This window comes from Panthera pardus, unplaced genomic scaffold (genome assembly GCF_024362965.1).
Source record: "Panthera pardus isolate Hobbes unplaced genomic scaffold, ASM2436296v1 HiC_scaffold_17, whole genome shotgun sequence".
In the NCBI taxonomy this organism is placed as follows: Eukaryota; Metazoa; Chordata; class Mammalia; order Carnivora; family Felidae; genus Panthera; species Panthera pardus.
In genome coordinates this window covers 1,226,650-1,236,991 of record NW_026526732.1, presented here as the reverse complement: position 1 = coordinate 1,236,991, position 10,342 = coordinate 1,226,650, and the positions used below count along the sequence as shown (strand labels likewise).

The window sequence follows — 10,342 nt, the reverse complement described above, 5'->3', positions numbered from 1 at the left end:
TGGATTTCTTTGGATTCATTCTGTTTGGAATTTGCTCAGTCTCTTGAATGTGTACTTTGCATTTTTTGCCAAGTTTGGGATGTCATTATTTCCTTGAGTACTCTTTCGGCCCTGCTCTCTTCCTCCTCTGGGACTCTCATTATGCAGACACTGGGTCTTCTGTTAGTGTCCCAAAGGTCCCTCCACTACTCAGTTATTCTCTTTTTTGTTCAGTCTTTTTTTCCTCTGTTCAGACTTGGGGAATCCTGTTTCTGTGTCCCGAGACCCCTGAATCTACCCTCTGTCATCTCCACTCAAGTATTGCCCATACATTGGCTTTGTTTTTAATTTCTATCACTATGTTCTGCCGGTTTTATAATTTCCATTTGGATCTGTTTCGTAACTTCTATGTCTTTGCTGAGATGACCTTGTCTTACCTTCTCCTTATGTCTAGCTACAATTATTTAATCATGCGGAATGTCTATCGCGTGAGTTCACGTCACAATAAGCCAGTCACTAACTCAATGTGAAATCAGAGACCCACCCCTGCTGCTTCTGATTATCTTCACTCTGAAATATCTTACTGGAATTTTTTACTAATTCAACCCGATGTGAGTAACGCCGAGGTGAGGTGATTTCTCATTGTATCAGAATTTTGTGTACCAGAGAAGGGACTATGCAGGTGCCCCAGGTAGAGCTTAAGAGAGACAGATGGAAGGAGGTCTGTTCATCTTCTTCAACCACAGAGAGCACCCGGATTATCTTATCTTTATTATGTCTTAAAATTCTGTGTAAGAGTTTATATTAAAAACAGAGAGGAGGTTCCGCTGCTAAAGAATTCAGAAAATTACAGACCGTGATACCTATGAGGTTTCTAGAAGCGGTTTAGTAACAGACACCGAGACCGAAGGCCTAAAAACTTCCATTGCTGAAATTTTCTAGATTTCATGTTTTAAGAGAATTTGTCATAGTTTGCTGAAGCATTGTTTTATGACAGCTGCTTTAAAATCTCTGTCAGATGATTCCAGAGTCTGACTCATCTTGGGCTCCACATACGCTGATGGCCTTCATGTCCACGCTGAGGTCGTCCTGATTTCTGGAGTGACGATGCTTGCCACTTGAATGTCAAAGAGAGAGGAGAGAGAGAGAGAGAGAGAGAGGAGAGGGGGGAGAGAGAGAGAGAGGAGAGAGACAGAGAGAGAGAAGAGAGACAGGGAGAGAGGGAGAGAGGAGAGAGAGACAGAGAGAGAGAGAGAGAGAAGGGACAGAGAGGAGAAAAAGAGAGAGAGGAGACAGAAGAGAGAGAGGAGAGAGAGAGAGAGAGGAGAGAGACAGAGAGAGAGAAGAGAGAGAGAAGAGAGACAGGGAGAGAGGAGAGAGAGACAGAGAGAGAGAGAGAAAGGAGAGAGAGAGGGGAGAGAGAGAGAGGAGAAAAAGAGAGAGAGAGGAGAGAGGGGAGAGGGAGAGAGAGGAGAAAAAGAGAGGGAGGAGACAAAGAGAGGAGAGAGAGAGAGATCAGAGAGAGAGAGAGAGAAAGAGAGGAGAGAGAGAGAGAGAAAGAAAGAGAGAAAGAGAGAGGGAGAGAGAGAGAGAGAAAGGGAGAGAAAGAGGGAGAGAGTTCGTTCTCAGACCCATCGGGACAAAGGTGCTTTCCTGGCTGGGAGCTTGTGGGGCAGGACCCCTGTCCCTTTGTTGGGGAGGAGAGCCTCAGGCGCTGGGGACTCAGAGTCCTGGGCCAGGGCCACTTGCCAGTGTCACGAGACTGCCCTGTGCTCTTAGTAGGAGAGGGGGCTATCAGGCAGTGAACAGGCAGGGTGCCTCTGGCTGCCGGCAGGGTCCTGAGTCTGTCCCCCCCGGCCAGTGGCAGAGTCACGCTCACCTGGCGTGTCACGGGGATGCCGCCAGAGCCGGAGGCAGAACCGTTACCTGGGCTTCGTTCTGGTGTTAGGCTTGGGGTCTGGAAGTTCTCCAGGTGCCTCTGCCGTGCTGCTCCTCTAGTCCCGGGCGACAAACCACCCCCCCTTTCTCTAACCGCGTCTGAAAGTTCTCTGGTCGCTTCCTGCCTGGCGTCCAGGGTTTCCAGTTACACTGCAAGGAAGAAACAGGTCTCCGCCGTCGTGTACAGACCAGAAGCTCTGCTTAAACCATGGTCTAAGCTACGATCTTACACAAAGTCGAGGTAAAAGTCAGCAAAGGAACGCAGTGGGCAAATCCCAGATCAGAAGAACGAAGGAAAAGAAAGAATTGAGAATAAGAACAGTATCGACCACTCACTGGGCGCTGCCTGTGCACTGGGCACAAGCGCACCTGCACACCCAACCCTTTCGGATTTAGTCTCCGTGTCGCTAGTTATCCCAGTGTTCCTCTCTGCAGACGCCACCGTGCCCTTGAACTCCAGGTTTGCATGGAAATTGCCCCCTGAAGTCTCCGCTTGGACATAGAAATCGTTCAGCCTTAACGTGCCCAAACCCAAACTGAGATCTTGTCCTCAAACCAAGCCCGGTCCTCCTCCGGGCTTCTCGCCTCTCTGAGTGACCGTGTCTGCCTTCCCGCGGCTCGGGTCAAACCCCTGGAGCCATCGCCCGGCCCCTCTCTGCCTCATCAAGCGGACGCAGCCCCTCAGCAAATCTGGCTGCACTGCCACTGGCACGTGTCAGGCGTCTGACCACCTGTTCTCATTGTCAGGGCTGCTAACCTACTCCGAGCCGCCCTGGACGTCTCGGGACGTCACAATCGTCTCCCGTCCAATTAGTGCGCGGGCCCCAGAATGTTCTCGCTGCCTCACCCTCTGGCCGCGGTGAGAGGGCAGCCAGAATCATCTTGCTGGAAGTTAAGTCAGACATACTCACCCCCCCGACTCGGGCGCTCTCACGGCTCCCACGACCTCTCCTGTTCCGCGGACTGGACATCTTCTCCCGGCCATCTGGTTCAGCTCCTCACTCTCCCCCGCTACTGTGTGCCCAGGAGACTGACCCTCATGGCCTGTGCCTACCCTGTCCCTTTCCCTCTGGTTTCGGCCTCGGTTAGGATGGGTGATACCAGCAGGAGGGAAGAGCAAAGGTGGGCTATTGTCTTTCTCTCCTCCTTCCTGGCCGAGGGTTGGCACGGCCTGTCCCTCCTGATGCCCAGTGACTCACCGGGACCTGCGGGTCTCCTGGGGCTCAGTGACTTTAGACCCCGGCACAGAGTCATTCACCTTGAATCTGAGCACACCGTCGTACCCCGTTTTTGAATACGCCAAATTTGTTTGCTGGGGCCCCTCGTCTCCTCCCGTGTCCCTTCTCCTCTCGGTCTGGCGGGGTACCTGCGTGCCGTCGCCTCAGCGCCTCCCATCTGCTGTCCTCTGTGCCTGGACCGGCCAGGATCTGGGCGGACCACCCCCCAGGCTTCCCAAACATGACCGTCAGGGACGTCTCCACTCCCAAGTTGTGATCGTTGTATTTCAAGTTGCAATATCCACTCCCCACCCCGCCCTCTTGCCTCCCCGCGGCCTGGCTCGTTCCACATAAAATTACAACGTAAGGAAAGCGCGGCGGGGAGAAGCTGGCCGTGCCCGACACTGCGGTAAAACCTGCGAGGATCTGCCGACGAGAAAGCACCACAGTCAGACGCGCTTGACGCGTTATTTTCGTAAATCCTTGTGCCACTCCCGGGGGGTAGGGACTCCTTCTCTTTCCTTGCAGGAAGGAGTCAGCAGAGGCTGTGAGAGCACGCTGCCCAGACTCGAGCGGCCCACGGGGCCCGGGGAAGGGACTGGAAAGACTTACTGCTTTAAACCTCGTGAAGCTACAAGTCAAGGCTGTCAGAACAGCTGCACGCTCGCACACGGGCGCTCGGAGGGGATGAAATTGAACCCATATCCTTTGGCAGCTGGTCCGCGGGTGCCTCGAGCTGCGACCTCCCGAAGGCACGGGATCGGGGGCCGTCGCGAGCGCTGTCGCCTCCGCCCTGGTCACCGCGGCCCCGGCCCCGGCCACGCGCTGGGCGCTCCGTTTGTGCTGAGCCAAGGACGAAGACCTGAGCCGAAACGGTTCATTCTCTCTGCTCGCCTGATCTCTCGTGGCCCGGCTCCAGGGGCCCCTCGCGCGGCGTGGGGGTCTCTGGACCCGCGGCTGCACCGGCTGCACCCCCGGCCGGGCGTGCGTGCCTGCGCTCGCCTGTTTTCCTCCCGCGGCTGCTGCACATCTTTAATCTATTATTCCTCTTATATAACCTTGTTTTGCTGCTTGAACTTCCATTCCCATGACTTTATGTTGAAAAACATCCTCAAATCGAGGCTTTGCATTTCACAACCGCCGCCGAGCTGGGTCACCCCTGGCTGTCTGCTGCTCGCTGGCCCCCAAGCCAGGGGGGAAGGACTCGGGGTCCCCGGGGAAGCAGGCTGCATGCCCGTCCACACAGGTGGTCGCTACCTGCACTAGGTGAGGCCCATGCCCGTCACCTGCCTGCAGGCCCCAAGGCCAGGGGTGACCCCTGCTGCCCACACCCATCACCTCCGCACTTTTGCCAGATGCTGGGCTCACGGCTGTGCTGCACTCAGGGTTGTGTGTGTGCGGAGCACCTGGGTTTATGTGTGCACAGCACTCGGGATTCTGTGTGCATAGAGCACTCTGGGTTGTGTGTGCAGAGCACTCGGGAGTCTGTGTGCACAAAGCACTCTGGGTTCTGTCTGCAGAGCACCTGGGATTGTGTGCAGAGCACTTAGGGTTGTGTGTGCAGAGCACCTGGGGTTGTATGTGCAGAGCACCTGGGGTTGTGTGCAGAGAACCAGGGTTGTGCGCACAGAGCACTCAGGGTTGAGCGTATAAAGCACTCAGGGCTGTGTGTGCACAGCACTTGGGATTGTGTGTGCAGAGCACCTGGGGTTGGGTGTGCAGAGCACCTGGGGTTGGGTGTGCAGAGCACCTGGAGTTGTATATGCAGAGCACCTGGGATTGTATGTGCAGAGCACCTGGGGTTGTGTGCAGAGAACCAGGGTTGTGTGCAGAGAACCAGGGTTGTGTGCACAGAGCACTCAGGGTTGAGCGTATAAAGCACTCAGGGCTGTGTGTACAGAGCACCCAGGGTTGTATATGCAGAGCACCTGGGATTGTGTGTGCAGAGCACCTGGGGTTGGGTGTGCAGAGCACCCGGGATTGTGTGCAGAGCACTCATCTGGGCCAGGGCTGCCACTAAGGATACACTGGCAATGAAAGTGTGGGGCAGGTGAGCCTGAGACTGTTACCTACTGAGTAGCAGTGTAGAAACCAAACAATGTACGTGGGTGTCTTAGGAAGTCAGATGTGAAGTATGAGCCACTGTGCCTCGTTCTTCTGTCCTGAGTGCATCCGAATAAGCTGCTCCTCCCATGGGTGCCCCCCTCCCCAGGCTCCCTCCCTCTTGGTCCAGCCCCGCCCACAATCTGCCAGTCACCTGGAGGTGCTCTGGGGCCCGTGGCTTCCCGACCTCTTCTGAGCCCTAAGCACTTCCTGCCGTGGTGGCAGGACGGGCCCAGAACGGGCCACTGACCGCTCACCACTCGTCACCTCACCTGTCCGGATCTGCACGTCTACGTCTTTCCAGTGGTGGTAGTTTCTCTCTTTCCCTCCTTGCGGAGGGGCCGAGGGGGGGAGGTGGTAACAGGAGAATCATAAGAAAGTGCACAAGCTTTGAAAAGTGACCTCAGAATCATCCAGAGGAATCCTGATTCGTGTCAGAAGCCGAGGGCCTTCTCACTTGCCCTTTGCGGGTTGAGCGGCTCCTTGTTACTGAAACGTCCCTGGCCCATATTTCCATTGGACTGTTTGTTTTGTTACCATGATTTATGTATTGGGAGCAAAAACCCTTTGTCAGATATTTGATTTACAAATATTTTTCCTCATCCCGTGGTATAGTTTTTAATGATGTCTCGAAGGGTAAAAGTTCATACTCTTAATGCTTTTATCCACAATTTATGTTTCTTAACATCCTCTTTAGGAAAATTTTACCAAATAGAAGCTCATTAATCTTTTCTCCCTTGATTTTTCCGTAAATACCATTAACCAACTTGAGAGTATTGACGATTATGGATGACTCCACATAAGACCAGCAAAACTGTTTTCTCAAGCTGAAAAATTCACCAAGTTAAATGATATTCTGGGCCGTAAATCTAACCCTAAAAACGGTAAAATAATAGAAAACACACAAATACTTTCTCAGAGTATAACAAAATTAACTAGAAAAAGAAAACGATAATATATTTGGAAAATCCCTGAAGATACGGAACTAAAGAGCACTCTTCTAAATAACCCAGGCATCCAAAGAGAAACCCCACAATCAATTAAAAATATTTTAGGGTAAATAAAAATACAATACTTAATCACTTGCAGGATATAGCTAACACAGTGCTCAGAGGGAAATTTATATTATTAAATGTGTGTGTTAAGATAAAGAAAATATCTACAATCAGTAATATCAAACACTATAGAAAAATTAAACATATTTCCATGTACAACAATGAACATTAAAACTTGAATTTTAAAAATACCATTCACTGGGGCGCCTCGGTGGCTCAGTCAGTTGAGCACACGACTTCGTTGGGGCCAGTTCATGATCTCACGATTCATGAGTTTGAGCCCCAAATCGGGCCTACTGCTGTCAGCATGGAGCCTGCTTCAAATCCTCTGTTTCCCTCTCTCTCTGCCCCTCACTCACTCACAGTCTCTGTGTCTCTCAAAATAAATAAATAAACTTAAAAAAAAAAATACCGCTCAGGGGCGCCTGGGTGGCTCAGTCAGGGAGGCGTCTGACTTCCACTCAGGTCATGATCTCACGGTTCGCGGGTTTGAGCCCCGTGTCGGGCTCTGTGCTGACAGCTCAGAGCCTGGAGCCTGCTTCGGATTCTGTGTCCCCCTCTCTCTCTGCCCCTCCCCCGCTCACACTCTGTCTCTCTCTGTCCCAAAAATAAGTAAACATCAAACATTTTAAATTTTTTTTTTAACATTTATTTATTTTTGAGACAGAGAGAGACAGAGCATGAACGGGGGAGGGGCAGAGAGAGAGGGAGACACAGAATCTGAAGTAGTAAACATCAAACATTTTAAAAAAGAAATACCATTCACCACCATTCATTACTGCAAAACAAAGGGAGCACCTAGATACGAATATAAATAAATAAGTGGGGGCATCTAGGCTGAAAACGACAAAACGCTGATGAAAGAAATAAAAGGGATCTCAGCAAATGGAGATACACCCTGTTTGGTGGGTTAGAAGTCTCAGTATTCCAAAGATGTCAGTGTTCCTAATTCCCCCCGATCGGATCAGTACAGTATCGATCCAATTTCAACACCTCTGTTCTGGAGACGAGAAACTGAATCTAAAGTCCACATGGAAAGGCAAAGCAACTACAATAACCACCCGAATTCTGAAAAACAAGCAAGCAAACGAACAGCGTTGTGGGACTCCCATGACCCGATGTCAAGACTGGCTCTACACCCGCAGTGACGAACACGGCGTGGCCTTGTGACGAGCAGGTAAGTCTGTGGGAGGACGCCCAGAAACAGATGCACATACAGTGGCCAGTGACTCCCTGCGGAGGCACCAAGGCTTTTGGTTCAGCAAAGCAGTCTTTCGATTAATGCTGTTGGAAAATTTAAATATTCACACGCAAAAGAAATTGATCCATATTTTGCCTAAAATACAAACAGTACTTCTTAACGAATGATGGACTTAAACGTAAAATGAAAAATCCCAAAACTTCCACAACAAAACACCAAAGGAAATCTGCATGACCTGAGTTTTGGTGATGAGTTTGTAGATACGATGCCAAAGGCACGATCCATCAAAAGAAAGCTTTGCTGAATTTGACTTAATCAAACATTAAAACAAAACTCGTGCTTTGCAAAAGACACTATACGTACAAGGCAGAGACAAGCCTCAGAGTTGGGAAAAATAGTTGCCAATTACAAATCTAACGAAGACCTTGTATCCAGAACTCTCTCTCTCCCTCTCCTGCTCAACAATAAGTATTGCTAAAAAATTTTTTTGAAAGTGACGATGCCAAGTGCTGGCATGGATGTGGAGAAACGAGAACTCTTGTTCTGTGCTGGAAGGGACCCAAGAACGGGAGAGCAGGCTGGGGTGACGGCTGTTTCTTGCGATGCTGACACACACTTCCCACCGGGCCCAGAACCCCCTGAGCCACATCTTCACCCAAGTGCATGGAAAACTTACATTTCCACAAAAAGCTGTCCGTAAACATTTACGTCAGCTTTATCCACCTCAGATTGGAAATGGCCAGGTTGTCCTTTAACGGAGAAAGGATAACCAAACTGGGGTCTATTCCCACAGGAGAACAAGGCTCAGCAGTGAGAAGGAGGGAGTGGTTGTTTCACAAGGAACACGGGTGAGTCTCGGCTCCATTTTGGTAAGTGAAAGAAGCCAGACCCCAAAGGCTGCATATTGCATTTTTCCATTTATATGACGTTCTGGAAGAGGCAGAAAATGTAGGGATGGAAAGGAGATCAGTGGTTTCTCGGGGTTTGGGAAGAAGTACAAACGGGCCGTGCAAGGAAATGCGTAGAGCAGTGGAATCCATCTGTGTGGTGCTGGGGTGAACGACTACCTATTTGTCAAATGCCGTAGAAACTCAAGAGTAAAATTTATTGCATGCAAAGTTAAAAAAAAAAATCAGCCCGGATTCGAAGGGAGCCAAGATGGAACACAGATGCTGAGAAACTAATCTGACTGTATTACAAATGATAGCCCAGCTCAAAGCTTTGGCTCCAGAACTGGACTAGATGGTGGGAAGAGTCTGGTGCAAATTAGGTCTGGACAACCTGAGGGGCTGTCAGGTCAGCCGCTTGGTGGAGCCAGAGGACCTCAAGCGAAACCTCGCAGAACATAAAGGCACCTATTACCTAGATACATTGGCCACTCGAGCAATGTGGGTGAGGAAATTTTACTAAACTAGCTGAACACAACGTTGGAGCGTGTCTACTGGCCGAGAGTAGATTCGTAGTAAAACTGTGAAGATGGGAAACGTACCAGAGCCTGGGTCTTAGGCTCCTCGCCTGGTTTCCTAGAATCACTCTGTATTATGAGTTTTGACTGCATCCTGGTCGTTGTTTGATTTTTCTTGGAACTGACTGGAACTTTGACTTGTCAGCGATCTACAGCCTGAGCAGTTAAAAAAGAAATAACATAAATAAACGTGATCATGTTGGCTCCGTACGTGCAGAGCAAATCAGTCTCCCCATTGTTGTGGGATTGTCATCGACCTGCCACTGAGACGCCTACCACTCTCCATGGGTAGAGACCTACTGGCACCACAGGGTTCACACCGTCCAGAATACCTGGTATTCTTCAGTGTCCTCCGTGAAGACCACTCATGCCCGTCACCCTCTGGCAGCTGTAGGCCTCCCCGCAGGAGCCTGTCCAGGTCTCGCCTTTATGCAAGGGGCTTACCTCTCAATATTCAACTTTACCTTACTTTCGGCAGACAAAGCAAATTCTGTCAAACAGTTCCTGCTTATACTCAGTCCCCCAGCCAGTGGGCACAGGCTGCCGTTTTTCCATATGTTCCAAAGAAGCTTCTGCTAGACTAGAACTTGGAGATCTTGTCTCTTTGAACAAGTGAAAAGAAAAGAACAGACCCTGGAACCAAGCTGGAAGCAACCCTGTTAGTTGCCAATGACCACCAGCCAAAAAATTAAACTCCAGAGCATAGACCCCTGGCATTTGTCTCACAGATGAAAAGCCACAAGGTGGTTTTTTTTTAATGTTTATTTATTTATTTTGAGAGAGAGAAAGAGAGAGCACATGAGTGGAGGGAGAGAGAGAAAAAAAGAGAGAGAGAGAGAGAGAGAGAGAGAGAGAGAGAGAGAATCCCAAGCAGGCTCCATGCTGTCATTGCAGAGGTGACACAGGGCCCAATCTCATGAACCACGAGATCATGACCTGAGCTAAAATCAAGAGTCAGAAGCTCAACTGACTGAGCCACCCAGGAGCTCCTGGCCCCAAGGTTTGATCCCAAATCACCTGCACCACCTTCCCAACATTTTTTGGCAAAAGTTGGAATGTACCGACTTTTGGGAGAAGATAACTTACCCCAAGACCTTCAGATGAAGAATAAAATTATAAGAAGTAAACAGTTTCTGACCAAGACCCATTGAATATTTTCTAGAAGGCTGGATCTAGAGATTATTATGTTTTAATGTGCCTTCTTTTTCTTCTCTATTTTTCCGTGGATTTTCATTACTTTTTGCTTGTGTAAGGTTCTATATTGTCAACTGACACTTGGTACCTCTCAACTATGATGCCTATAAGTAATATGTCTTTTTCATCCCCAGTCCCTTCTTGTTATGAAACTACATTCCCATGATTTAAACATTCCCATGATTTAGGT

At 49.8% G+C, this 10,342-nt stretch overlaps 1 long non-coding RNA gene across 1 annotated transcript; it reads right to left on the bottom strand.

Moving 5' to 3' along the window:
• Window positions 1-736: 736 nt before the first annotated feature.
• On the bottom strand, window positions 737-4,143 carry LOC109245439 (uncharacterized). The gene is made up of 3 exons (XR_002070888.2): window positions 3,747-4,143; window positions 1,906-2,067; window positions 737-1,096 (listed from the first exon to the last, which is right to left on the bottom strand). It is a non-coding gene; the product is annotated as an uncharacterized LOC109245439 (long non-coding RNA).
• Window positions 4,144-10,342: the final 6,199 nt, after the last annotated feature.